This window comes from Cyprinodon tularosa, unplaced genomic scaffold, assembly GCF_016077235.1.
Source record: "Cyprinodon tularosa strain WSP-4 unplaced genomic scaffold, ASM1607723v1 ctg67, whole genome shotgun sequence".
NCBI lineage: Eukaryota > Metazoa > Chordata > Actinopteri > Cyprinodontiformes > Cyprinodontidae > Cyprinodon > Cyprinodon tularosa.
In genome coordinates, this window is record NW_024039418.1 from 1,607,213 (window position 1) to 1,635,000 (window position 27,788).

Below are 27,788 nucleotides of genomic sequence, written 5' to 3' on the forward strand. Positions count from 1 at the left end.
AAATGACTTTAAAGAATGAGAGGAACGTGAACGTCAGAAATGCGCAGAGGTTATTTGATCCCGCTTACAAGTGATACATGATTTTATTATTTTATCAATGATTTTATCATGTTCTTCTGTTTAAGGTGGAGTAGCAACTTCATTCAGTAAGCTGGATTATTCTTACGAATAGACTTTATTGACAGAGCTTTAGATTTTCGTTTTTCTTTCACCTTTTTACAGATGAAAAGACTGAACAGAGATTCAATTTTCATTATAGAAGCCTTAGATTTAGATCTACTAATTTCATAGTTTTATACAAGGAAAGTAGTACAATCCCCTAAGATTTTATTGTGATAAGAAAAGCAGCATGTTTGCTTCGCAGGAGAGAAAGATTTATTTCAGAAGGGGGATCAATGCGGCCCAAATGGTGGATTATCACACAGGAGTTCAAAAATATTCACAGTTTCTGTTCATTGCAACACTAACAGTTTAAGTTATTTAGATAACTCATCATCTGCTATTCATGGTTCGAGGGTCGGAGCATCGACCAGATATCCGACACAGACCAGAACCTTTGGTTGGGACCATTAAAGGGTTTGAAGACACACAGCTTTAATATTTTCATTAATTTAACAAGGGTTGGTACTTCGTCATCTATAATGTATGTTTTATTAAATTTGCCTAATTAGAAATAATTAAATAGAATTAACAAGCTGCCCTTTAGCCATTTAGCTACCTGCATCTGACTTTCATTACACCTGCTGTAGCCCAGAGCTCCAGGAGAATGTGAGTGAGACCTGAGAGTATTGGTTTTTGGAAGTTATAACGTGCTGGAGAGCGGGCAGCAATAATAGAGTCCACCTTAAAAGAGTCACAAGAAGACACATTTCTACAAGAAAAATATTCCTGGTTTAGGACTTTGGCTGGAATACGATGAAGGTAATCATCCGCGAATATACTGCTTATACTATACACAAGCTAGTCATCTTGATTGGGAGATGTTCTCAGTTGTGCAGCAACAAGGGTCGGCCACCAGCAAAGATCCTCTCTGATACAGGAAGCTCACTCGAACCAGAAAAACAGCAAAGTTTAATTGTGAAAATGTCATCCTGGGAAATTCTCCACTTTATGGAAAGAGAGTAAGTTTATGTAAAAAAAAAAAGATAATAAATCACATCTGTGGCTAAATACAATGCCTTAATCCTGATTAATTGGCATCCTTATTCTCCTAATGCAACCTAAAGCTCTATTATATTTTATAATGGTTTTATTTTATGCACCAACACAAAGCTGAAGGTAATTGTGAAATGAAATAAAAAATTATTCATGGGTGAACGGCATTGAGTGCAGGAGTTTCGTCATGGTTTAAACACCTGTTCCTTATAAATTCAGTTAGTATGTGAAGGCCTTTTAAGCAAAAAGCCAAAACAAGAAAGAAAAGCAGCATCATGGTATGATGCTGCTTTTCTTTCAGAGACTGACATGCTGCTCAGAGTTGATTAGAAAGTTTGAAACGGCAGTTTATTGTTTAACATAACTATGCGAATAAAACCCACACTAAACAGAATCAATTTGTCACGGCAACAAGACAAAACATGTAAAAATTGAAGGAATATGTATTCTTTAGCAAAAGGGGGGAAATCTTAAACCCTTCAAGCCGCTGTACCAATATGGATACACAACAGGTATAGAAAAGAAAAATCAAAATGGCAACAGATGCTAAAATCTAAATACAGGTAGATACGACAGAACGGCCACATCGCTCTAGTCATCTGGGCTATAAATGCACATTTCAGCAGGTGGGTAGAGTACCGCAAACATATACTCGACAAAGAATTATTTAAAAATATTGTCAAGTTAAAGTAAAGGCAGTCAATCAAGTAAGAATAAAAAATATTTCGTTAAAAGGCAGCTCAAGTACTGATCCTGAATCAATCTAACTTAATGTTTAGAAATCATGTAGACAAATGTTATGTGCAAGTTTTGGTATTGTATCTATTTTTGCAAAAACAAAGTCTATGCGAAAGAAACACTTAAGTCAATTTTTTTCTCAATATAAAAATGTATGAAACTAATCTTCACAGTGAAAATGGTAACATGTTAGGAAAAGGTAATACCTTCCACTGATTAGATTTAATGCAAAAACATTTGATCTTGGAGAAACTCAGATCAGCCAGTAAGTTTGCTAAGCAGGAGTAATGATGTTTTACAAGAATATAACTCAAGAAAAAGTAATAAGTATGAAGCATGTAATATAGCCCTATAAGTTATTTTGCTTTTATAATTTTACTCAAGTACATGTCACTAGTTACCAACTCTGCATTTCAGCAGATCTAAACACTATTTATAGGGTTTATACAGCAACGTGTAACTAATTCAATGCTTTTTAATGCTCTAAGAAATTTTTTAATGCCATCAACAAGTACCCATGAGTATCATATATACACAGCAAAATCTTTTGTTATCTTTACGGTCGACAGGCTGCAGCCATGTCCTGAATTCGTTTTCCAGCCACTTTTGTTGAAATTTGTGTTTCCCAATTCTCTAGCTTTTTCTACGCCTTGTTAGGTTTATTATTTATACATCATGTGCATTGTTATTCTGTTAGCCAGATTAGACAGAGTAGAAGGCCTTCCTTCACATGGTGGATGTCACTGTGTGTACGGAGGTCATCTAATCAGGACAGCCTTCATGTCTTTAAGAATACACAGGATATGGGCGCATCTTGGAGCCGGACTGTTGGAGGAGAGCTATCTGTAACCCTGAGGCATAGAAGCAAGCTGCATGGAGTTCAAGACATGGATGGCGTGTCAGTTTCTGATACGGACAGCTAAACATCAACATGATCCAACGCATAGACTCATGAGCTATAAGAAGGAGGAGATGACCTTTTTCGGGGCTCAAATCTTTGCCGGACGTTCGCGGACGTGATTTTTGAGCCCACAGCTGTGCAAGCTCCAAGCATTTTCTCTGTCCTGTAACGACCTGATCTGGAATAAACTCTGTTACTTTTTTACTCCTGTTTTATAGTCCTTTTTTTCATGGTTTTACCCAGTTTCAGTTAAAAATAGTAAATAACTTGCTCCCAGGAAAAGAACCGTGAGGAAGCCCCCGAGGCGCAACGTCTTTTTTAGGGGACATAACTTCCTCATTTTAACAGCCTTGAGTTTTTTTTCGAACATACGGCTTTAAGATCAACCAGAAGCAGTTTTGCACAAATATTTCGTTACACAATATATCCAATTTTATTTTATTTTTTTTTAAATAAAGCATTTTAAAAGCCACAATAATCACATTTAATGAATTTAATGCCAATTAAAGGTACACTATGCAACCGGTGTTGATTTTCCAGCGAGGCTCCCCCCAGAGGGCGAAAGTAAAAGTGCACTGTCGTAAATATGCACAGCTGTTCTCCTGGTTTCTCCGTCAAGCCAGGCGCGGTTGTTTTGAGCTTAGCAGACAGGCGAACGCAACGAATGCACACACTGGACGCAGCTGGCGCGACAGAAGCAGCGAGTTTACATGCAAAGTCAATGGTTGACGCGCGTCAAGGCGCAGCAAAAGGTCCCGCGGCGCGTTTTGAGCAGCAGGCGCGAAGCCGCGCGTCGGGCGCGTTTAATGCTACGTTCGCTTTTATTATCCTGCTGCCTGCAGTTTGGATTATTTAGATGAAAAACACCTACCAGCTGCCGCGGTGAACCGCGAGGAGGCGACCCGGCCAGAGGCTGCTGATGAAGGGATTCCTACTGTCGGCGCACCGCTGGTATGTGGGGGTCTGAGCGGCTCCGACAGAAAAAATATTGTAAGGCAGGATGATAATCTGAATGAACTGACGGCACTGATTACGTTTTCAGGTGTATTTTCTCGCTTAAAAACATATTAAAACTACTTTATTCCCGCTGATCACAGCAAATATAGCTGCAAGGCAGAAAAAAGAATGGTGAAGCTCCGCCCAACGCACGTCAGACACACTTTTGCACCGCGCAGCCAGAGCAGCAAAGCTGCTTCAGCCGCGCCTCAGAACTAACTGGTACAAGCAGCAAAAATGAAGCAGCAGACGCGATTTTGCTGCTTTTGCTGCATCCGGTGTGAAAGCAGCACTGCACAAATATCGCCACTGTGCTAGCAACGAGCATGCTTTTAACTGGGGGGGTTCAGCAGTTCTCGCCGTAAAGCAAGACCGACTCTCGCGAGACTTCTGAGCCTGTGGGTGCGGGCTGAGGGCTCCTGCAATTGCAAGTGCGGTATTTCCCCTACAGACCACCAGGGCGGCCGAGAAAACCTTTGTTCAACCTGAAATGACTCATTTAATCATCCAAAACGTTATGGAACACATTAATTAACTGAAAAATGTTGCATAGTGTGCCTTTAAGGACTGATTTAATGACTTTAAATGATTGCAAATGACCTGCGGAAACCCTGTATTTAGAAGAAAATTCACCCAAAAAAGCAGAGCTGTTGTTTGTTCTCTAAGACACAGAAATATGAACTAAATGACAGCAATTTGACAAGGTGGAAAATACTGCAGACATCGTTAAAATGAGACATGAAGAAGTGCTTTCTTGCTCCAGGCTACCACTGTGAGAAAAAGATTTGCTTTCTAATGTGCATTAGATGCTTGTTTTCATACGTTCACTCTCCTTTGTTGCTATTATATCCATCACAGCTTCATGTAGATGACTTGCTTTACTCTCTTGCTTTTTAGTAACTGTACATTTTCTGTGTGTTTATACATTTTGTGTAAAACACACTTTTATTTTCCCTTTTTTCTTTCAGTATTGGTGCCGTTAAGATCTGTATGTGAGTAAGAAGCGCTGATCATCTCTTTCCAGGGCCATTTAGGAGGCAGACAGCAGCATGTGACTCACAGGAGTCTTTCATCTCGCTCTCATAGAGATGCTCACCCACACAAACACAAATAGACAAAGATACAGACATGCAAAAAATGGGACATGGTAACTTGAACGCTCCTGGCGGCAAACACAGATGTTCCGACATGTTAGTAGCGTTGGAGCACGGGGCAGGGGAAAAATGCACGCATCAAACAGAAAAACAGGCAGCCATTTTGTTTAGTTGAGACAGAATGGCGGTAAATACACCCTTGTTTTTTTATTCAGTGTGCAAAAAATGAACAAAAAGGAGGTAGGATTAAGCTAGTTAAAAATGCCTTGCTTTAAGGAAGGATTAATTGTCTCTTCCACTCAAATCGGGTGAGATCTCACAGGAGAGAAAAGGATTTGGTGAAGGAGAAGATGTGGAAACGGCTGATGATGATTCAGGGGGTCTGCTTTGTTCCTTTCTCTCTCTCTGACACATGACTGCACAGCCACAGGGAAGAAAAGGAAATTATTCTTCAAATGTTTCTTTAAACAACCTATTCAGACTCTCCCCAACAATAACTGAACTCCTGCTGAAGTTACGGGAAATGGAGAGGTAATAAAATGAAAAGATCCAGGAATGAACTGATGCTGTGCACAACTCAATTTATAGCAGCCCTTCAAGTTCAACAACCTTCAACATCAAACGTCAGCAGTCAAAGCAGAGAAAACATTAAATCCAAACATTCAGTGATGGAAGCAAACATCTGGTTTGATTTATATCATTTTAAGCATTAAAACTAAGTATCAGCAGCCGACAACAACCCCATAGAGTGTGTGGGTCTTACTATCATTAGGCTGGGCTTAAATAATCCAAAGAGTCACGTAGTGTCTATGTTAAACCATTCATTAGCTGATGAACCTCTCCCATAGATAAGATTCACCTTTAGGAGATGATGCAGAAGAGAACTGTAACTGCTGATGCAAAAATTATTGGAGCACACATGTTTCTAAGCGCATACACTGGAAAAATGATCTAGAATAAGTAAAGATTTCTTAAATTAGGTGTATTTACCCTCAGTTTAAGCATGTAAATGAGATAGTTTGCCAATGGAATGAGTATTTTTACTCTTAGAATAAGATAATTCGATAATATGCACTTGAAATAAGACAATGCAGTTGTGTTTTCTAATTTTAAATGTAAATTGTCTCGCTCCATTGGCAAAATGCCTCACTTACCTCCTCAATTCAAGAAAAAATGCTCTTATTTTAAGAAAAAAATTACTAATAACACTGGAAAAACGACCTAAAAATAAGTCAAAAGTTCTAAAATTAAGTGTATTTACCCTAATTTGAGTGGGTAAATGAGGTGATTTGCCATTGGAATGAGTATTTTTACTCTTAAAATTAGATATTTAGATAAAAGGCACTTGAAATAAGGCTATCAATTGTGTTTTCTAATTTTAAGTGTAAATTGTCTTGTTCCATTGGCAAAATGTATCTTTTACCTCCTCAATTCAAGAACAAATTCACTTATTTTAAGAAAAAATGACTTACCGAGTTTTCAATTTTTTTCCAGTGTACTTACTGTTACATCTCCTCTGTACTGGATTATATTAATACCACTATTGACAATGTTACAACCCAGAAGCAGATCCTTATTTATAGTAGTATAGTATTTATCCACCTGTATATTATAGGGTTACAAACTCTCGTGATATTTTGCAAATTCTTGTGAGATTTTGTTAGTAAAATAGATCGATACCGCGTCAATATATCAACATATAAAAATATGGCAAAATTTTGTGAATTTTCGGGGGATTTCGTAGCATAACTACGACATATAGCAATATTTCATTAGTAAAAGAGATTGATATGGTGTTTTTAAATGGCAATATATCAGCATATGAAGATATTGTGATATTTTAATGTATCAATATTTTTCCCCTCGTCTTTAGAAGTTTTTAAGTCTGTAAAAAAGAAGTTTTTGAGGAAGAAGAAGAAGTAGTATTTTTTTTTTTTTTTTAGACTTTAGAAACTCAGAAGCTGATCAAATATCGGGTTAAATATCGGTGGGGTGGCCGATGTCCGATATTCAGTTTTAAGGCCGATACCGATAGCGGGCCGATTATATCGTGCATCCCTAGTATATTATATTCAGTGCATATCCAGCTGTACACTTAGTTCATAACGCCACACTGGAAAAACGACCTAGAAATAACTACAAACATTCTTAAATTAAGTGTATTTACCCTTAATTTGAATATTTGAATGAGGTGATTTGCCAATGGAATGAGTGTTTTTTACTCTTAAAATAAGATATTTAGATAAGATGCACTTGAAATAAGACAATGCAATTTTGTTTTCTTATTATAAAGGTAAATTGTCTTGTTCCATTGGCATAATGTCTCTTTTTCCTCCTCAATCCAAGAACAAATGCACTTATTTTGAGGAAAAATGACTTATCTAGATTTTGATTTTTTCCAGTGTAGTGATCTATATATTATATTCACTATTTATAATAGTATTCATCTCTATACTAATTTAGTAGAAAATAATATCCTGTATTTATGGAACCATTATTTATCCTGCACTTGCTGCTTTTGCACTTCTGGTTAGACCTAAACTGCATTTCGTTGCCTTGTACCTGTGTAATGACAATAAAGTTGAATCTAATCTAATCTAATCTAATCTAATGTAGATTTTATTTTTTTGCAGTGTATGCTCAATGAAACGTGATTTATAAGAGTTATCCATTGCTTTACGACATAGCTAGCAGCTATAATGATGTGACAAGATGATCAAGTTTAAAGACATATTGAAATTAAGAGAAAAGGTTTGGGAAAGGTTGCTTATCCAAGAATAACTCAGCCACAGATGGAGGCGGACAAACTTTGGTGAGTTTTAAAAGCCTTATTGTATGAAAGGACATGCACTATTGTTTTCGCTTAATCCTTTTAACGATGAAAAAATAATAATTTAACAAAGGCTCCAGGAAATTCTGATTATGTTTTTTAAAAAAGCAAAAGCATAGAAAATTAAAAACTGAACTGGAACTCACATGTCTGTGGTTCAGTTACAGCACAATGCAGGGAAAAAAGCTTTAAATAAATAACCCCACTAATCCTTCTACCTTAAAGAGGCGCTGCTATGCATGATGATGTTAGGATTTCTTCACATGTCCAAATAAATCATTGCGCCCTGGGATACACGTTGACCAGAGGTTCGCTATTGCAAAAGCATCCAGAGAGTAAATAAGGAAGTGATTTTGCCAGCAGAGCCAAGATCTAGAGAGAGAAAATGATGCCAAGAGGAAAAACAACACAAACTAGAGTTAGAGTTGACTGAAGAGGAACCTAAAGCTGCTGGAAGGCTGGGTGTGTGAGTACTAGCTGCCAGCAGATGGCGATGGTGAATAACAATGTTTATTAAGCTGGGTGCTTCTGGTGGAAAAGTCATTTTCAGGCCCAAGCAGGACTAAGTTAACACCAGCAGGTGTTATATATATTTTATCTAATACATAGAAAGCACATCTGTATTGAGGGAAAAAAATGAAGAACTCCAACAGCTACTCAAACTTGTTTGGGTGGAGGTGGCACGATGCCAGCAGGAGACACAGCAGAGATTCACCCCATGGTCTGAGGCTAGATCCTCTTGGAGAAAATAATTGTCTCAGCTTTTTAGCAATAAAAAAAACAATCTAAGTTTCTTCAGGAAAAAACTAAAAAAAAAAAAAACTGATTGGATTTTATTAATGACGACCAAATCTAAGCTTTGTCTTTGTAAAGCTTTTTTAGAAATCAGCAGGAGAAATTATTTCCTAACTTTCTCTATGAGGGAATATTGGCCTAACAGAAAGAGCAAAATACTACAGTGATAGAAATGTTCACACATAGACTTACTGCATCACAGCCTGCTCACTCACTGGAGACACAACTTTAAAACCAATAGAAATACGAACACTAAACGAGATTCATCACAGAAGGAATGACAAGCAAGCAACTCTAATGGATTTAAATGCATAAAAAGTATTACACCATAGATCGGTCATTTTGGTTCAAAGTTGTGACCCGATTAAAAATGTTTTCCAAAACATTTTTCAATAAGCCCATTGGTAAGATTGGGATCAACGGAGAGCTATGAGAAGAAATAAAAATTGTTCAGAGTTGTAGACAAGGAAGCTCCATGTCTCAGTTATTATTTTCCATATTTATCGAACCTTTAGCACAGTGGATTAGGTACAAAAATACATGAGATAAAGCATAAGGAACATAAGTTAGCTTAATCTGCAGAGGACTTTTGGCAAAATTTCAGGAGTCCCTCCCAGAATTATACTAAACCTTGATGGAGTTCGGGACATTTACAGATTAAAAACTGAACTCCAACATATATCTGGTTTCAACTTTCAAATGTTTGCCAAGAGAAGTTCAAAACAAAGTGGGGAACGGAATAAATTGTATTTTTGGGAGTAGACATTCAGACAAGGGGGATTCTGCAGCAGATGCCTCAGAAAGCGAACATTGTTCCTGGCGCCAAACCGACCGATGGAAGAATTTAACTGGTGACTGATTTAATTAATTTAATTTTAATTTAATTCAGTTTTAATTCAGTTTATTTATATAGCGCCAAATTCACAACACATGTCATCTCAAGGCACTTAACAGTTCAACCAGATCTTCCAGTCAAATTGATTCAGAGTTTTTCTATCTAAGGAAAACCAGTTGATTGCATCGACTCAAATACAATCCCTCACACTAAGCATGCTTGTAGCGACAGTGGAGAGGAAAAACTCCCTTTCAACAGGAAGAAACCTCCAGCAGAACCAGGCTCAGTGTGAGCTGATGTTGAATGAACCAACCAGGCCCAAACACTGAGAATATAAACACTTTTCATTTCATTTATTTTGAATATTGATATGATTTAACAATGTTTACATTGAATGCTTCACAAACATGCATCATGTTTCAAAAAGGAGCAGGACGAAGCATAAGCTTATTAGGCCACACCCCTCAGTTACATGTGTCATGGTGGTAAAGGACAATTATTTACAGTAAGACAAACAGTATACCAGCTTTTTATATATTACTCTTTTTTGTATTCATCAAAAATACTTTTCTTATATTTGTTTTTGAATTGCTGGATACTTTTACATTGTTTAATGTTTTCAGGCAAGCTGTTCCAGAGCTTCACTCCGCTAATTGATAAACTAAAGCTTCTTTTTGTTGTTCGAACATTTAATTTTCCTCTTAGATTATATTTTCCATTAGCCTCGTGAGACCATCCTGATCTCGCGAGCTTTCAAGGTTTCACTCGCAGATCAGTCGGGAGACTCTCCGTTAAAGAAAATTTGGAGCCGTTCACCAAACGAACGTCCAATCAGCGTTGGCTTTGAGGCGGGTTGAGGTGTGACGCAACGAGAAGCGCGACAGTTCAGTCTAAAGAACATGGCGGCTTCAGCCGATGAAACTAGCGTTAGCGTGGCTATCGAGCAAGTTTTATCGGAATTACAGAGTATTTCTTCACTGAAAGAAGAGCAAAACACTGCTCTGGAGGCTTTTCTCAGAGGAAAAGATGTTTTTGCTCTGCTCCCAACTGGTTTCAGCAAGAGTAGCCTGGCTTGTGGTTGTGTTTTCGTCATCCCTCTGTTAGTACGTCATATGCTTTGTTGATCTGATTGGTTTATTTGGCCCGTCTATCACCAACATAGGCCAATCAGCTAACCAGTATTTTCGCCCTTCCCAAAATTACTTCAACGGAAGGTTTCCAGATGGATATGCGGAGCAAATCCATCTTTATCAGAAAACAATTGTTGTACGTGCGCAGGAAGTAAGTTATTTCTTGCTTTGTAAAGAATTTCAGCAGTTCTGAAATTGATCAAATCTACAGATTTGAGAATTCTTGAATCAAGGAATAGCTGAATGGAAAACCTTCATGTTGTAGAGCTTAGGGTTTTACTTCAGAGGTCAAGTAGAAAAGGAAAACATATGGTTGAAATCTGGACAACAACTGCTCATCACTGCAGCAGTAATTAATTCAGTCGTCTGAAAACCAATGAATGCTCCGCATTTAAAAATGACTTAAATCAAGCAGCTGAAAGCGAAAATGTTCAAGGAAAGTATTAGCTGGAGAGCTTAGCTTGGTTGATGCTTTCCACAAATAACATATTTTACTTTAAGATTGGAGTATGAGAAATTAAAACATCAAAATATCTAAAAACATGGAAGAGAATAATAAAAAAAAAACTTTCCTTTTGTTCCCTTTGGTTTCAGTTTGAGCACCCAGCTGTGTTTGTTCTGGACAGTTTGACTTTTTTACTTAATTCAGGACTCAATCAACAGTTAATCACAAGAAAGAAATAATTATAGGCTGCACAGCAGCACTTAATTCAAAGGTGCAATCTGTCTAAAAGCCATTTAAGGAAATCTTTCTGCTGCAGACACATACTGTGTGCAGGAGCTGCAAAAGGTCATTCATCTTTACCAGGAATACAAAAGCTCAGCACTCTGCGCAGACTGGTCAGAGCCTGATAAAATATGTCTGAGCTGATAATACTTGACTCCATTTTCCGTTATCGGAAACAAGCAGCAGAGAAAATGAGCAATGAACAGATTCTGGAAAGGTTAGATGACGTTACATTTCACCCGGCCACTAATAGCTACTGTTTATCATTAGCTTGCTGCTGGTAGCAACTGTTAAGGTTTCTTTAAGAAAGTGTTTCCAATAATTTAGGGCTCAGGTGGGATTTTTTTGTTATTGTTTTAGAGTTTAACAAAGCAGAACGTACTTTTTAGATGAAAGGAAGCTATTTTCATCTATTGGCGGCAGCATTTCTCTACCTGCTTTGCACATTTGAAACAGACTTTTTTCTCATTTTCTTTGCATAAAAACAAGAGTTTAATCAGAGTAAATGGATAGCATCTGTGAAAAGGATAATAAATGGACTGCACTTTGACCGGCCTTAACGATGCCTGTTTAGTGCTGGAGCCTTGAAATCAAACCTTAGCCATTGTTAATGATGAAGATCAGCTTCCCTTCATCATCACTTTGCTACCATCGTGTTCCTCTGCAGGACGCAGGGTGTAAGCTGCGCATTCTTAGTTCTCCACCGAAAAAATAAAACTAATTGCACACCTCTCAATCTTTATTTTATATGTGACAATATAAATTAAATTCATATAAAAGCACGAAACAGGTCTGAAGAATCAGTGAATTAGGCTTGTATTCAACTCTTTGTGTTCTTTACAACTTAAAGCAGATTTGCCTGCTGGCTAATCTGGACCCAACCTGATTTAAAACATTTAATTACCGCATGTTGTCCAACGGCAGTGTCTAATTTCACTTGCTCCGCTTTTCCTGTTAATACGGTAAAGCCTTCCGGAGCGTCCGGCTCCAAGCTGCACGTGATCCAAATGAGCCAATGAGCTGTCAGTCTGGGTTGCTGCTGGTGCTACTTTTATACCCCATTTACACCACCCTTAAAAAACTGATCTATGCCGAGACCGGTCCGAGCTCGGATCAGTTAACCAGGCCGAGCTCGGTTCTGACGACCGTTTACACATAACGCTATCTCGGTTCCTCGCCTCCTAGTGATGATCTGCGGTATTACTGCCGGTATTGAAGGAGGAAATCAAGCAGTTGGTGGCGGTAATGCACCAAAAGTTGTTTGCCGACCGCCATAAAACACAAGAAGAAGAAGATGAAGGAGGGAATCAAAATGGCGGCGCCCATCACATTCAGAAAGTTATGCTTGATTATTATTGCTGTACTTCGGTGTTGTTATTTAAAACGTCGCGCGGAGACGATTTCGATTGTTGTTTATAGTTGAAGAAGAAGTTGTTCTTCTGTTTCCGGAGAGGCATTACTGCCATCTACTGGAATGGAGTGTGAATCGCGATGTGCAGCCAGACGGAGATGACGCGTTCTGCTCATGCGCTCTTGTTATCAGAGAACCGAGCCAGTGAAAAACCGAGCCGAGCCCACCTCTGGAACTGGTCTGCAGTTAGCTCGGTTCGGTTCAGTTTGCTTTCCATTTACACACCATAAGTTATCTCAGTTACTGAGCTCGGACCGGTCTCGGCACGGTTAGTGTAAATGGGGTATAAGAGACAGCAGGCAAACCTGTGGCAAGCCGGGCGATGGAAATTAGGAGAAGACGATGAGAAAAAGAGAGCAGAGAAAGTGTGGACTGCTGGAAGAACTGCGGTGAACTGGTGAAAGAAAAGTGAAATGGCGTGCTCAAAGATGACCCTGCACATTTAGAGGATGTTTGGCTCAACCTGCTGGCAGCCTAAAGCCCACTTCTCTCATTAAGCCACAAAAAAGAAAGTGGAAAAAATGGTCAGATCAGGTGTTTTATAAAATATGCGAATCAGGAAATTGTCTATATACCAAACTGAACGATTGTTCTTCTCTACTTCAAAAAACATTTTAGATTTTAAAATTGAAAAAGTTTCTATTTTTTAATTTAAAGATTCAATGGATGCATAAAAACCTTCTTTTTATTTCAGTGTTAAATTCTGTTTAAAGTAACATTTTATAATAAAAAAATGTCTCCAGACCTTTACTGGTTGATCATTTTCTTTATTCGGACCCTTAAAGCATTACACCATGAGTAATGCAGCTCTAATAAAGCAAAAACATTCCATACATAAACAGAAAAAAAAACAATTCTACAGTTTTGAAAGGGAGTTAACAGTCCCAGTAAAGTATAAATTAAAACATATTATTTTTTAACTGTTTAGTATTTTTCTACGCAGAGAAAATATAAGCTTCTCTGAAAATCCTGCAGGCTAATTTTCTGCTCAATACATGGGATTATATTTGGAAAAATGGAAGTTTGTCAGTGAGAAAGATTAGTGGATATAAAAAGCACAATCTGGCTTCCTGCCAGCAAATAACAGCTTGAAACCTCAATCCAGGCTTACAAGAGGATGAAGGCAGAAGGAACGGGAAGCTGTTTTGGAAATGGGACATGCCGTCGGTGCTACGGTACGCCCTGCAGTAGCAGGACGGACCGCCGGCGGTTCCCAGCAGGCCCCTCTGGAAGCGTGCTGCCCCTCAGAGATACGGCAGGGCTAAATTTGACAAAGTGAAAATCCATTTGCAGAAGAATGCTGCTGTGTGTCTCTGCAGAATAGAAATGAATTTCAGCGCCGCTTCATTTGACTTTTTCCCCAAGATTAAAACCACTGACTTGTGACACAAGATGGAAAGTGGATGAGATTGTTCCCTCTTTCCGTTTTCTCCTTTTTGTTCCTCTTGGCTCCACTGAATCCTCAACTTTCTCAACTGGCATCTAGCTTGTGTCTGTGGGTGTAGGTTTTCTTTATCTTTATACTTACATGCTGTTTAGAGACTTACAAGGAAATTACCGTATGACCCGCTCCTTTTTATATGTGATTTAACGTTTAATCTGTACTGATCCTTTATGGTTCAATAATCTGCTGCAAAAGTGTTCACTGTTAAACTAAGATTGTCATTGAGCATCTTTCTAAATAGTTTGAACATTCTGTTTATTAACATGCTGGATGTCTGCTTTAATTAATTTCATCCAAATCCGTTAGACATTTCTTGTCCAAACTCTTTCTTATGGGACGTTTTAGATGTTCTGTCTGATTTACTTTTGGTTTGGTCTTTTAAAAACTGCAGTTTTTCCACTCGTGAAGTTCTTCTCAAGTTTTTTTTTTATTTATTTATGTTTTCATCGTATAGCCCCCCCCCCTCCTAGCCTCGTGAGACCATCCTGATCTCGCGAGCTTTCACGGTTTTACTCGCAGATCAGTCTGGAGACTCTCCGTTAAAGAAAATTTGGAGCCGTTCACCAAACGAACGTCCAATCAGCGTTGGCTTTGAGGCGGGTTGAGGCGTGACGCAACGAGAAGCGCGACAGTTCAGTCTAAAGAACATGGCGGCTTCAGCCGATGAAACTAGCGTTAGCGTGGCTATCGAGCAAGTTTTATCGGAATTACAGAGTATTTCTTCACTGAAAGAAGAGCAAAACACTGCTCTGGAGGCTTTTCTCAGAGGAAAAGATGTTTTTGCTCTTCTCCCGACTGGTTTCGGCAAGAGTTTGATCTATCAATTGGCTCCTCTTCGTCGTCGCTCTGTTAGTACGTCATATGCTTCGTTGATCTGATTGGTTTATTTGGCCCGTCTATCACCAACATAGGCCAATCAGCTAACCAGTATTTTCGCCCCTTCCCAAAATTACTTCAACGGAAGGTTCCCAGATGGATATGCGGAGCAAATCCCCCCATATTTCCTTTCACACATCCTTACCTTTTCTTGTCCCATTTATATTCTGAGGGATGGGTTGTTTTTTCTACAATAAGTTTATTTTCAATTCTAATATTTCTTCTACACTGCAAAAACAATTTAGAAATACGTCAAAATGTTCAATTAAATGTATTTATCCTTAATTTAAGCAAGCAAATAAGATTATTTGGCAATTAAATGAGTATTTTAACTCTTCAAATACGATAATTAGATAAGATTCACTTGAAATAAGACCAAAAAAAATAGTTGTTTCTTAATTTAAACCTAAATTGTCTTGTTTTATTGGCAAAGTGCCTCATTTACCTCCTTAATTCAACATTTTGTACTTATTTAAAGAAATTTTTTTTTACCCTTCCTAAATTGTCAATAAAAATATTTTTGTGCATCATTTTTCTGACTTTTTTAAATCCCCAATTAAATCACCTTTCTATATTTTCTATATTTTCCTGAAACACTGTCCCAGTAAACTGACTGCAAGCAAACAGCATTTTACTGCTAAAGTTGAGATGCCTTTACTGATAAAGCCTCATAATATAGACAGTTACAAGTAAAACATATTAATCCCAAAAGAAATCTGAACATCAGCAGACATATTCCTGAATATGATAAATAAATTCTTACGATTAGTTTTAAAAAACAAAATATTAAACTAACTTTTGATATAAGATACTCAGGCCAAATATATGATAAATATTCTGAACGAGACAGAAAAGACGAGTATTTGATCTATTTTAGCAGAGTAAGTTACTGATCTGCTCATAAAGTGTAATGAAATACAGCGAGACGTCCAGACAGAGCAGCAATGAGGGAACTGCAGCGTTTGCACTTCAGCACCAGAGGTCACTTAATTAGTCTGCAGATGAGACTGAAGGGACTGAATTAATTCACTAAAACTACCTCCTTATCGCTTCAAACTTAGAAAAAGCTGGAATGAAGGAGTCATTCTCAGAAGCGAAGCCGTCGCCCGATCTTTTGATCATTTCAAGTAGAATTTTCTCTCCTCTTCTAACATTCTGCCAGAAGAGCTGGAAAACAATACTGATTAAGAAAAAGAGGAAGAAAGTAAATAAAAATATATTTTTTTGCGATACTTAATTGTTACAGACCTTTAAAACAAATCGGATAAAAGACCTGAAGAATTAGACTCTGTGTGAAAAAGTTACTGCTGATAAAATCCAAGGATTTGTTTTCATGTTGATTTTGGTCAGCAGAGGTTTCCACTTTTGAACCACGATGCCCTTCTGGTCCAATCTGTTTATTTTCAAACAGGTTTCCTTTTTGATAAAGCTTATAGTTTTAGTGACTCAGGTTATCCTGAGCTATCTCTATAGTTATGCTGCTATAGGCTTAGACTGCTGGAGGACATAGGGACCCTTTTCATCATTCTTTCATTTCATCTCTCTATTCTCCTATTCTGTAGAATCTGTTAGTTCAATCTCTAACGTTCTGCTCTCTCTGCTTTTTCTCATAGTAGCTTCATCTGGTCTGTTCCTGTTTGGCTGTGACTCCATCCTGGAGAGAAATATCAGCTGTGCTGCTTCCATCAACACCCTTGTTTCTAGATGCTGGAGATCAGCCTGTTTTCCAGTGTAGTCCTGTTTCTCTGACTGTGACTAACTGGATGTGCTCTCTTCATCCTCTGACATGGGAGCTGGCTCGGAGCTCGTCTGCCTGGCTGTGTGTTTCCTGGACGGGGCCGCCTTTTACAGCTGCTTTTTCTATGTCTGCTTCTGTCTCCTTGAACCCCAGTCGGCCTCAGCAGATGGTCGCTCACACTGAGCCTGGTTCTGCTGGAAGGGTCTTCCTGTTAAAAGGGGGTTTTTCCTCTCCACTGTCGCTACAAGCATGCTTAGTGTGAGGGAATGCATTTGAATGAATGAGTCGATGCAATCAACTGGTTTTCCCCAGATAGAAAACTCTGAATCAATTTAACTAGATGATCTGGGTGAAGTGTAAAGTGCCTAGATATGACATGATGTGAATTGGTGCTATAGAAACAAACTGAATTGAATTGAACTCTGACTATAACTGAGGCCTGTGGTGCTTCGGATTTATAGGAACTTTGTTGTTCCTCTGTTTTGGTGATCTTACTGTAGATCAGGAATGGCTTTTTACGATCTTTTAGCCTGCTTCATGTTGTCAGACTGGTTCGTTTTAAGTATTTTCTTTATTCTAAACGTCTTGCAGTAACCCGGCTGGAGGAGGCCTGTTAAATAAAAATAAGCTTTTAAGAAACTATGTTAATTAAAGAGCCGACCATGGAGATTTGATATCATGAAGCCAAGCAAAGTGGTGGTAGAGTGATGATCTGGGACCGCTATGCTGCTACATGACCTTGAGTATTTACTGTAAATAACAGAGAATGTTAAAAATGTCATATTTGAAAACTGCATTTTTAGATTAGATGTCTGAAATTGCAAAAGCAAGAGAAATGTCCACAGCACTAAAGAAAAGCCTGGATCCCGCAGATTTTGAAGGATAATTGCTGAAAGGTTTAAATCTCTATCGTAGCAATAATGCTTTGAAATCCTACAACCATTTGGCGAGTTTTAAATGAGCGGTCTGAGGCCGTTATTACTTGCTGGAATGAAGTTGAATTGAATAAACACATTGATCTGAATGCGACTGTGCAAATTGGATTCAAGGTCACATCCGTCCCAGTGTGCGGACTTCCAAGCGCGGCGCGGGGGAGGCAGCCTCCAGCGAGCATCCCCTCACAAAGGAATAAAACATTCAAAAAGACTTTCATGGAGTTAAAAAAGAAGCAGAGGAATTTATCCACCATCCACGCCCCCCTCGGAAAAAAAAAAAAAAACTATCTGGATGAAATATAATCCCTTCTTTTAATGTCCCTGCACAGATGAATGACTCTGGGCTCCATTATAGTTGGCCTTTCTGCAGCTCAAAGATTCATATTTTGACGGGGGTATTTTAAAGCATCGGGGTGGGGTGGGGGGGTGAGCAGAAATAGATTGGAAGAGGGGAAAAAATCATGAAAGAGATGCCAAGTCATTTTTAAGAAGAAGAAAAAGTCTCCTGTGTAGATTTTTTTATAAAAAGCCGAGGCTCTTTGGAAAGGTCATCTGTTGGTATAAAGAGAGTTTTCCACCACTTAAATGAACATAATAGAAACCAGGACTAACTGAAGTCAGGATCTGCATCCAGTCCAACAAGATAGTGGAGAGAAACGGGAGAGAGAGACAAAAAAGGATGAAAAACAGGGAAGGGAGCCGACGTATGGAAGGAGAGAGGAATCACCTGCACAGAGGAGAAGCAGGTGAGGAATTGCATCGCATTGCTGCCGACTGGTGTAATTGCAGAGGCGCCCCGACTGAGAAAGCGATTCATTGTTCCTCAGCCTCAGCTCTGAAATATTATCCTCCACCAACAGAATCCTTATGAGCAGAGGATCAATTGATATTAAAGGCAGGCCACGGTATGAGCTACAGGAGTCTCAGCTTGTCAGAGCTGCTCTGTTTGATTCCACGCCTGGAGAACCAGGGAGGCTGAGGGAAGATAAGTGGCCTGATTACTACTGTCTGTGTGTGAGCAGGGGAGCATAATGATGAGAGCGCTGCAGTGAAAAACAAATATACATGGAGCCAAAATATGAATGCCTAATGGTGACAGGCTGTCTCTTAGAGTTGTGCATGTGGTGTTTTTCTTTCAGCGTGCAAAGGAAGATGATGCATTAAAAAAAAGTTAAATCTTCATCGTCTGCCTTTTTATTTTTTTCATTTTTAAATGACACAAACTCAGAGCTAAGAAAAAAATAACTTGCGGTGGCTCAAATCTGCCGGTATGTGTTATTCTAACGAGATTTAAAGCAGACATGCAGCCTAACAACAACCCTGGAACAGATATATGCTTTCCAGTTTCTATGCCAGGGTCTGTTCTGAAGTCTGCACATAAAGATTCAAATGGCAAACGTGCATAAATAACATATTTGGGGACAGATGGAGCCCATAGAAACTGTAAATCCTATTTTGCACATGTACCTCTTTCCTTTGAGTTAATGCAGACTCAAAGCTGTTCCTTATTATTCAGTTAGTCTGTGTAAATTGAATTTGCTATGCATTACTGACCTGTCAACATAGTTTTGGTATTTATTTAATGAATTATATCTATTGTCAAGTGGATAAGAAAGGCATAATCAGAAACAAATGACTGTTAGGATGCTCTGCCTGTGGGGAAATGCATGCCAGCGTAAAGGAAGCTCTGGGATAGATTTACCAGCACTGAGGCCTTATCAGCATCTTTGACAGACAAAAATGTTTTCTACATCAAGTCAGTGAAGTTATTTCAAAGCAGCAAATCAACGTTAAAAACGACGCTTTCCACAGACAGGAGGAAAAATAAGACGCAAAGTTATGTCGGCTGCAAGTGAAGAATCTGTGTCTGACAGGTTTTCCTGTTTTAAAAGTGGCTGAATAGGAAAGATAAACCAGAGGGTGGAAATCTGAAGCATGTTTTTAACCAAATATAATAAGAATGTGTATGAATATTTGAAATGTATGCTAGCAGACCAATTTCTTTTTAAATCACAGGTATTAAAATGATTTAAGCAAAGCAAATATTTTTAAACATAGGAATAGAAAATAATTTATCCATGTTTCGTATTTTTTCAAGACTCCTTTTAGTTGTTAGGAAGAGAATAAACTGTCCCACTCTCTAAACACGTAGGATATTTGGAGTGTGAATTATTTTCTTCCCCACTGACACCATTTAGGCATCTAAACATGCGGAAAAAATAGCTACACTGGAAAGACTATCTAGAAATAGGTAGAAAATCTCTTAAATTAGGCATATATACCCTTAATTTGAGTGGGTAAATGAGATAGTTTGCCAATGGAATTAATATTTTTACCCTTAAAATAAGATAATTAAATAATGTGCACTTGAAATAAGACAATTCACTTGTGTTTTCTTATTATAAGTGTAAATTGTCTTTTTCTATTGGCAAAGTGTTTCTTTTACCTCCTCAATTAAATAATAAATGCACTTATTTTAATTTAAAATTACTTATCTAGATTTAGATTTTTTCCAATGTAGTACCAATTATTTAATGAACGAAAAACCTACAATGGTGACAGAAATAACTTAAATCTGACGAAAGTAATACTGTAATGACAAAACAGTTTATTAAACTGAACATATTAAAGTCAGATATTACTTGTCAACAATGAAGAATTATAAAAAAATATAAATGCATGAAACAGGCCAGTAAAAACTGATGGAACCCCTAGAAATGACTGAGTATAATGTGAGCTATGGGACGTTTTAAATCAACGTCTGTCCATTAATTAGCATCACAGCTGTCTATAATCCTCAGTGAGTGGGGCTATGTATAGGGCAACAGGTTGTCACTGTGCTGTTTGGTGTCATGGTGTGTACCACACTCAACATGAACCAGAAGAACATCCTCCACTATACCTTAAACAGAACGCAACTTGAATTTAATACAAAGGAATGGTTAAAAGGCGGTAAGATTAATGATTAGTTATATTTGTTTTGTAAACTGTGTATACATTGCAAATCCTCCATTGTGTGTATTTGTTGGACATATATTTGGCTGCTTGTGATCCTTTGCTTAGCCTTATTGTCCACGCTTGTGGGGTCTGATCTGTTTTTATGGAGTGTATTTGGATTATTAATATTGTCTTAATGTAAATCTTCTGTTTCTGTCAGGAATCCAGTTTGTGTGGTCTGTTGTTTGTGTTTGTCTCTCCCTCCACCACCAGGCGGCGCCCCGTCCTCGTTGGTCCTCCCTGCACACCTGCGTCTTGTTGGATCATTATGGGGAGGAGTATTTAAGCAGTGGACTGTCAATACCTCGTCGCCAGAGTGTTTGCCAGTTTTGGGAAGTCATCCTGCAAGCTGGATTTTTGGCCTTCTTCCCCTGGAAGGATTGTTTGAGTCTCACACTGAGAAGGGGATTAACCTCCACAGTTAAATTCGAGTTCTCCTGGATTTCAGAGTGAAAGTGCTCTCATACTCCTCTGGTTCCAAAGAAGGGTCTACCTGTCCGCCAATGAGTCCCCTCTTCACTAGGTCAACCCACACATACTGGATTCGAAGCGAGAGAAGAACCCTCCCAAATGTGAGTCCCTTACTAGAATTATCCTTACGGCATTCAAGATTCCCACGGTACCTGAACTCACCTATGTGAACTTCCCTCCTCCCTTCCAGTTCCGGTTCACCAGCCCTCCGAGTACCAGATCCAACCCCTCAACCCTTACCACAATAAACCTGTTGTAACCTTTGCTTTGCTCTCTGAGTGGTTCTCTGCACTATGGGTTGGATCCGTAAACAAATCATGACAGTTTCTGCCTCTGTTCAGAGACTATAGATGAAAATCAGCTTGTAGCCGGGGGGGGGGGGGGGGGGGGGGGGTTTACCATTAGACAATACTAGTCAGTTGCCAAGGACCTCAATTTCCTGGGGGCCCCATAAAACTCTGTTTACATGTATGGTTAATACAACTATTCCTTATTTGTGCACATTAAGTTTTTGATAAAAATCCTTTCGCTAAAATGCCATCAGAACGCTGATAATATTAACTGTATCTCAGCCCCCCCCTTCAGTGTCCGCCATATTGGATCAGTCCATTTGCTGCACATGTTCAGAAAGCTCCAAACAGACAGCAGCAAACCATTTGAAAACAAACGATGCAAAGAGCAGTGTTGCTAACTTTAGTTGCTATACTTAGCCACTTTTCAGACCCTCTAGCACTTTGATTTCTAAAAAGCTCCTAGCGCCAAATCTAGAGACTTTTTTCTGCTACTGTAGACTTTGGAGACAACATCTAAAAGCAGCGAACTCTGCTCTCCAGAGCGAGTAGATTGGTAACCCCGCCTCCTGCTCTCCTCTATCTTGTCTGCTGTCATGATTCATGCAGCTATTATTTCATCCAAATGAAAAATGGAGAACAGATAAGCAGATCATGGCTTGTCTACAGTGAAAAGAAGGACTGGGTTATTTACTTTGGCCTTTTTGGAAACACAGGAAGGAGCAATCAGCTAAGTGAGCTTAGTGCTTGGAAAAAATCTTTCATTCCTTAAGAGACAGCATGAAAAGTCAGCTGAGTACAAAACAAACAAGAAAAGGGACAATAAGGGAGGGACAAAATGTAGAATAAATAATGGATATTTATTCTATTAACATTTCTCTATCCTTATAATGGGTCTGTTTTATGTGTTGTCTTCTCAATTCAGAGGGCCCCCTGCCTGTCTTTGCCTACGGACTCAAATTTCCTAAATCTGCCCCTGCTAGTAGCTATATCTAATATGTGCAATATGTTTTTTATGCAATGTCCCTATCAAACATTTAACTTACATAAAATAAAACCAGTTCTCTAATTTTCCAGTCAGTCTGGATCCTGTTTCATTAAACAAAAAGAAAAAAAAGATCAGAGTGGCGAAAAGTCCCATTACAAACATACTAAGAGGTACAGAAGGCAACAGATAATCCTGAGGTCATAAATCATAATAGTGAGTTCTAGACATGAAGAACAAACATAAATAGTCAATAGACCATGAATTGTCTGATAGATGAAGGAGTACCTTAGAAAAGTGCTGCTAGGTAATATGTCTGCCTAGTGCCTACCCCCCATGTGCTAAAATTCAAATTCCAAAAGAAAACTACTCACTGAAATCCAGTCTGTTCGTCTAACTGTGACATTAATCCAACCTTTGCAAACCTTGCCTGAATGATAATGTCGGCCCTTTTTGGGCGATATGTTTGATGTTTAACAGTAGGTACAGATGAAAGAAACTTTTAATGATTTATTTAATAGACTTCTTGAGGAAAAAGGGATTTTGTGACAGTGATTTAAAGCAGAGCGGGCATCTTTAAACCGTTGCCTCATTCATAGATGCTAAACTTTTGATTAAGTTTCTGTTTTACTAGAATTTTTTCCATTCAAACACAACAGCATGATTTTGGACTCCATTTAGATGGGGGAAGTGATGCTTGTACTTTCTAGTAAACTCCACTAATCTTTTTACTCCCATGTTTCCTTGTGTGCTTCCTAAGGCAAAGGCTATACAGGGACAGTTGGAGCTTTTTAACCTCTTGCTTTCTGCAGCTAAGAAGCTATGGAGGAGGTTGGGGTTCAATTTCCTGCAGCGGGCAGCCTGTCATCAGCGGGGTTTTCCATCAGTAAATTACTGTGTTCATTCAGTGATTTGTCCCGCTTCCTAACCTATACTTAAACACCCCCTGCAGTTGTTCCCTGGCTGCTAAGTCCAGAATAGTATTGCTATCTGCCGTTTTCACCAGCAATCTTAAGCAGCCTAAAAGCTTGCTCTACTCTCTCCACGTCAATCTCCTGGCTGTACCTTAGTCAGAGAATTGGCTCGCTAAGTTTGAAATAGCAGAAAATGCTTTAGCGTACTCTATCACTATAAATCTAGTCACCGAGTTACAGGCAGCATAAAGATTTATAAACAGAAAAACGACGAATCATCTGTTCATCACCAACAGATGAGCTTCTGGTTTTGTTATTCATCCCCCTTTTGTCTGCCGCCTCTAAAACAAAGCAGGGAATTTAAGAGCCTGCAGAATTCACTATTAATACAATCCAACTAACATCTCCACGACTAATGGACTAATTACCAAGCAGGATCTAGAAAAACTCACTCATGCATTTATCTCTTTAGTAGAATTGATACTGCAACAATGTCTTCATGAGTTATACATACATATATATATATATATATAAAAAATAGCAGTTTGCTTTTTGTAAATTAAATTATTAAGTCAAAGATTTCATTTATACAGCAGCAACCGGCGCCTTTAACAATTTGCACTGGAAAAATTATCTAGAAATAAGTAAAAAATTCCTTAAATTAAGTGTATTTACCCTTAATTTGAGTAGGTTAATGAGATAGTTTGCCCATGGAATGACTATTTTTACTCTTAAAATAATATAAGTAGATAATTTGCATTTGAAATAAGACAATGCAATTGTGTTTTCTTATTTTAATGGTAAATTGTCTTGTTTCAATGGCAAAATGTCTCTCTTACCTCCTTAATCCAAGAACAATTGCACTTATTTTAAGAAAAAATTACTTATCTAGATTTTGATTTTTTCCAGTGTGATAATGCAGAAGTGGCCAAATATGAAAATGAGCTAGGAATAGTTGTAAATCACTAGGATAATTATAAAGGTGTGAATTTTAGGTTGATTTGTCTTTGTCCTTTTTCCCCAGAGGAACAGAATTTAGATGGAGCAGCGCTTGACAGAGATCCGACAAAGTGGAACACTCTAGCTTTAAGATACATACAAACCAAGACACGCTCAGTGCTGTGTAATTTATCATCAATAGAAATCCAGATGATCTGCCACGACCTTGAAGGTTTTTTTAGAGCACATTAATGAACAATCAGCATCATGAAGAGAGAAAATAAAGCTGGGCAGAATTTAGAGCAGAGCTAGATCGCAAAACCATTTTCCAAGTTTTGGAAAATTTAGAGAAAAGCTGTGAAAATAGAAAAAAAGACAAATGTTAAATAAAGTAATGGTCATCTAGACTGAATGGCTGCTCATTGATAAGAGAAGCAGGAAGCAAACGGCTTTTATCAGGGTTCCTACTGCATAAGGCAAGTTAAATGCAAGACTTTTTAAGACTTTTTAAAGCCACTTGAAATAAAAATTTAAGACCAAATTCACAAGAAACACAAGAAAAACCTGCTTGCGGCAACTTAACCCAAAGGTTTATTTTAACATAAACCGCTGCACTAATGTTTCAAATTTAGAAAAACTTCCCATACAGGAAGAAAGCTAAAAACACACAAATGACAGATATATTTTAACAATTATTTAACTGAATTCACAAACTTTGTTTTAGCAGGGAACAAAACAAATCAGTTTTAAAGCCCCAACATAACCAGCGCCAAGTCTTTTTTGCAGCTATTTTTCTTTGTATGGTTTTCTTAGTATGTTTGATTTGGTGATAAGTGGAGGCGTTGCAGAGACAAGGGTGGAACTAAACTGAGAAATACCGGCTGTTTCTCTGTAACTCCATTTTGACGCTTTGTGTTTCGTGCTTCGCATTTGCGACTCCACTGCCTTAATTCCCATCGTTCTGAGCTTGAATGACTTCTTGCACAAAATCCACTGAGCCTCATGTATGTTCCCTGGTTTTAGCCATGGAGAAAACTCTTGGCTGGAGCCAATTTTGGTTACATTTAAACTTGCTCATATTTTACAAACAAAAAGTTAAAGGTGCATCTCCCAAATGTCCCGGCCGCAACAACGCTTTATTGGTTCTGCTATCGGGACCGAACCAATAATGGAGAGGAGTTATTTACTAAAAAAAAAAAAAAAATTGTCAATTTTAAGGTGTTATTTAGATTACAAAAATAAATCGTATTAAAAATAATCCTATTTTTGATGTTTTAAAAATTAAGACCCATGAAAGACTGATTTAAGACATTTTAATACCAATTAAGGCCTTAGTTTTATTTTTTACTTTTTAAGGACCCGCGGGAACCCTGTTTTATGGAAGATTGGTATAAATTAAATGCATGGGAATAAAACCATCATCTTAGGAATATAATGGTTGCAGCTTCACGCTAAGCAGTTGATAAAACTTTGATATTTTAAAGTGGATAAATGCAGTAACATGTCCCTCTATATCTAACAAAACACACCCTTAGTTTCCTTTAACATCTTTTTTGATAGGAGGGGAATTAAAAACAGAACGACCACCCTACAAAAGGTTTAATTTTTTCAGTTTTAATCATACACTGGAAAAACAATCTAGAAATAAGTAAAAATGTCTTAAATTAAGTATATTTACCCTTGATTTAAGTAGGTAAATGAGATAGTTTGCCAATGGAATCAGTATTTTTATTCTTAAAATAAAATAATTAGATAATATTTACTTGAAATAAGACAATGCATTTGTGTTTTCTTATTTTAAATCTAAATTGTCTTGTTTTATTGGCAAGATGTCTCTTTTACCTCCTCAGTTCAAGAACAAATGCACTTATTTTAAGAATAAATGACTTATCTAGATTTTGATTTTTTTTGCAGCGAATTAATTCAGTTCTTATTTGATCCAGAAGTTCTTCAAATCGGCACAAATGAACCAGGACACCTCATGTGTTTACTGTCAGCAGTAACCATCAACAAGCAGCTAATAGAGGGCCAGATGCCACCTTTCAGCACACCTGGCTCCGCGCACAGAGCCCACATTCACCTAACACACCAATTTGGCCAGCAGGAGACTCTGATACGCCGTAACCTACAAAAGGATGTGACAGCCCTTTTGTGCAACAGGGGTGTTGGGATGAAATGAGTACAAGAGGTTCAGACGTTTGATTTCTCCCCGGGAGCCTCCCCCAGCCCCCCGTGTCCTCCCCGAGGTTATGTTTCCAGGCAGCTAGCTTTTCCTTTTCGTTTCTCAGCGATGCATTAACCTTTAACAGGAAGCTGGGGTAAGGTAAAGCTAGGCAGTAGCGCTGACACAGAGAAACAGGAGGGTCAAAACCAATCAGACACTTTTAATGGCGCCTCAGAAGTTGAGAAGAGCTTGTAACTGGACTGGAAAAGCAGACTTTTGCTTTAGACGGACACAGATGCTCAACTTTAAGGGCTTTATAGAGGCAGCGTGTGCATTTAGCGGCGTGTGTAACGAGGGCGTGCATTAGTGCATGGGTGATGTCTCTAGTGTTAATGCTTGCAAAGTGTGCGAGTGCGTGTGTGATGTCCATTTCCCTGCAGGTTAAGGTCAATGGCTGCCTCTGTGAGGCTTTTACTGTCACAGACCGCTGGGCTCAACATTTCTTGCTCACCGCTCGGCCATTTGGCAAACAGCATGGCTTAGCACAATGTGCATCAGTGCGTGTGTGAAGGAGAGACAGCGAGGGTGTGTTTGAGCGCGTGAAGCCAAGGCTACAGAAAGAAAACGAGGAAATGCGAACATGTTGGCACTATAACCTGTGCTTCAGCTTGTGTGGCTGGTTTAACAGACGGAGGCTGGAACATGGTGTGATTTAGGGAGCCGTACATGTGAGTGCGCCCTTGGGGGAGACACATCCAGACGTCTGTCAGCTTAATGCCGCTCAAGGTGTACCTTTGCTCTTTAGACATGGGAAATGTTTAGATGAGCAAACATCGTTGTGCCATTGACCTGTGATCTGTGTGAATCTGGTGTTAATCAGTTTAATATTAATCTCTGTTTTCATATTAGGACGCATCATAAATAGATTAACAGAACGAGAGCGATAAAAGTCTGTCTTACAGTAACTTGTCCTGATGCTGAAAGCGTGTCTCTGTTGCGTTTCATGAAAAACCTTTCTAAGAACAGAGGAGGTGTTTTTAATCAGAGGATGCATTTTATTCCAGCTGCCTGTCATACAGCAATCACTGTGAATCAGATGGAAAGGATGCAAAGCATTACGATGTCAAACAGCCACGGCGTAAACAGGCAGCATCAATCAGGGCTGTATATGCACAGAGAAAATACAGCCTGATGGGAACGTCGTCGTGACTTTGAAAACTTTGCAGCTTTAAAATGGCAAAAACTTTTAACCACAGGAATCCTTTGGTTTATTTAATTTAATCCTCTCACTTTAGTTTGCTGAAATGATAACCCGTTCCTCCAGAGCTGGAATAAGTCGGCTTTGAAGGCCACTTTACTCAAACACATTTTCTTTTTAGGTCTACTCAACAGATGTTTAGTAAAATCTGACTTGATATTTTGC

General features: G+C 38.5%; 1 protein-coding gene across 3 annotated transcripts in view; it reads right to left on the reverse strand.

Annotated features, from left to right (window-relative positions):
* The window catches only part of phkb (phosphorylase kinase, beta), a 209,300-nt gene that overhangs the window by 63,486 nt on the left and 118,026 nt on the right, over positions 1 to 27,788 (reverse strand). The gene's annotated exons all lie outside the window — the stretch shown is intronic.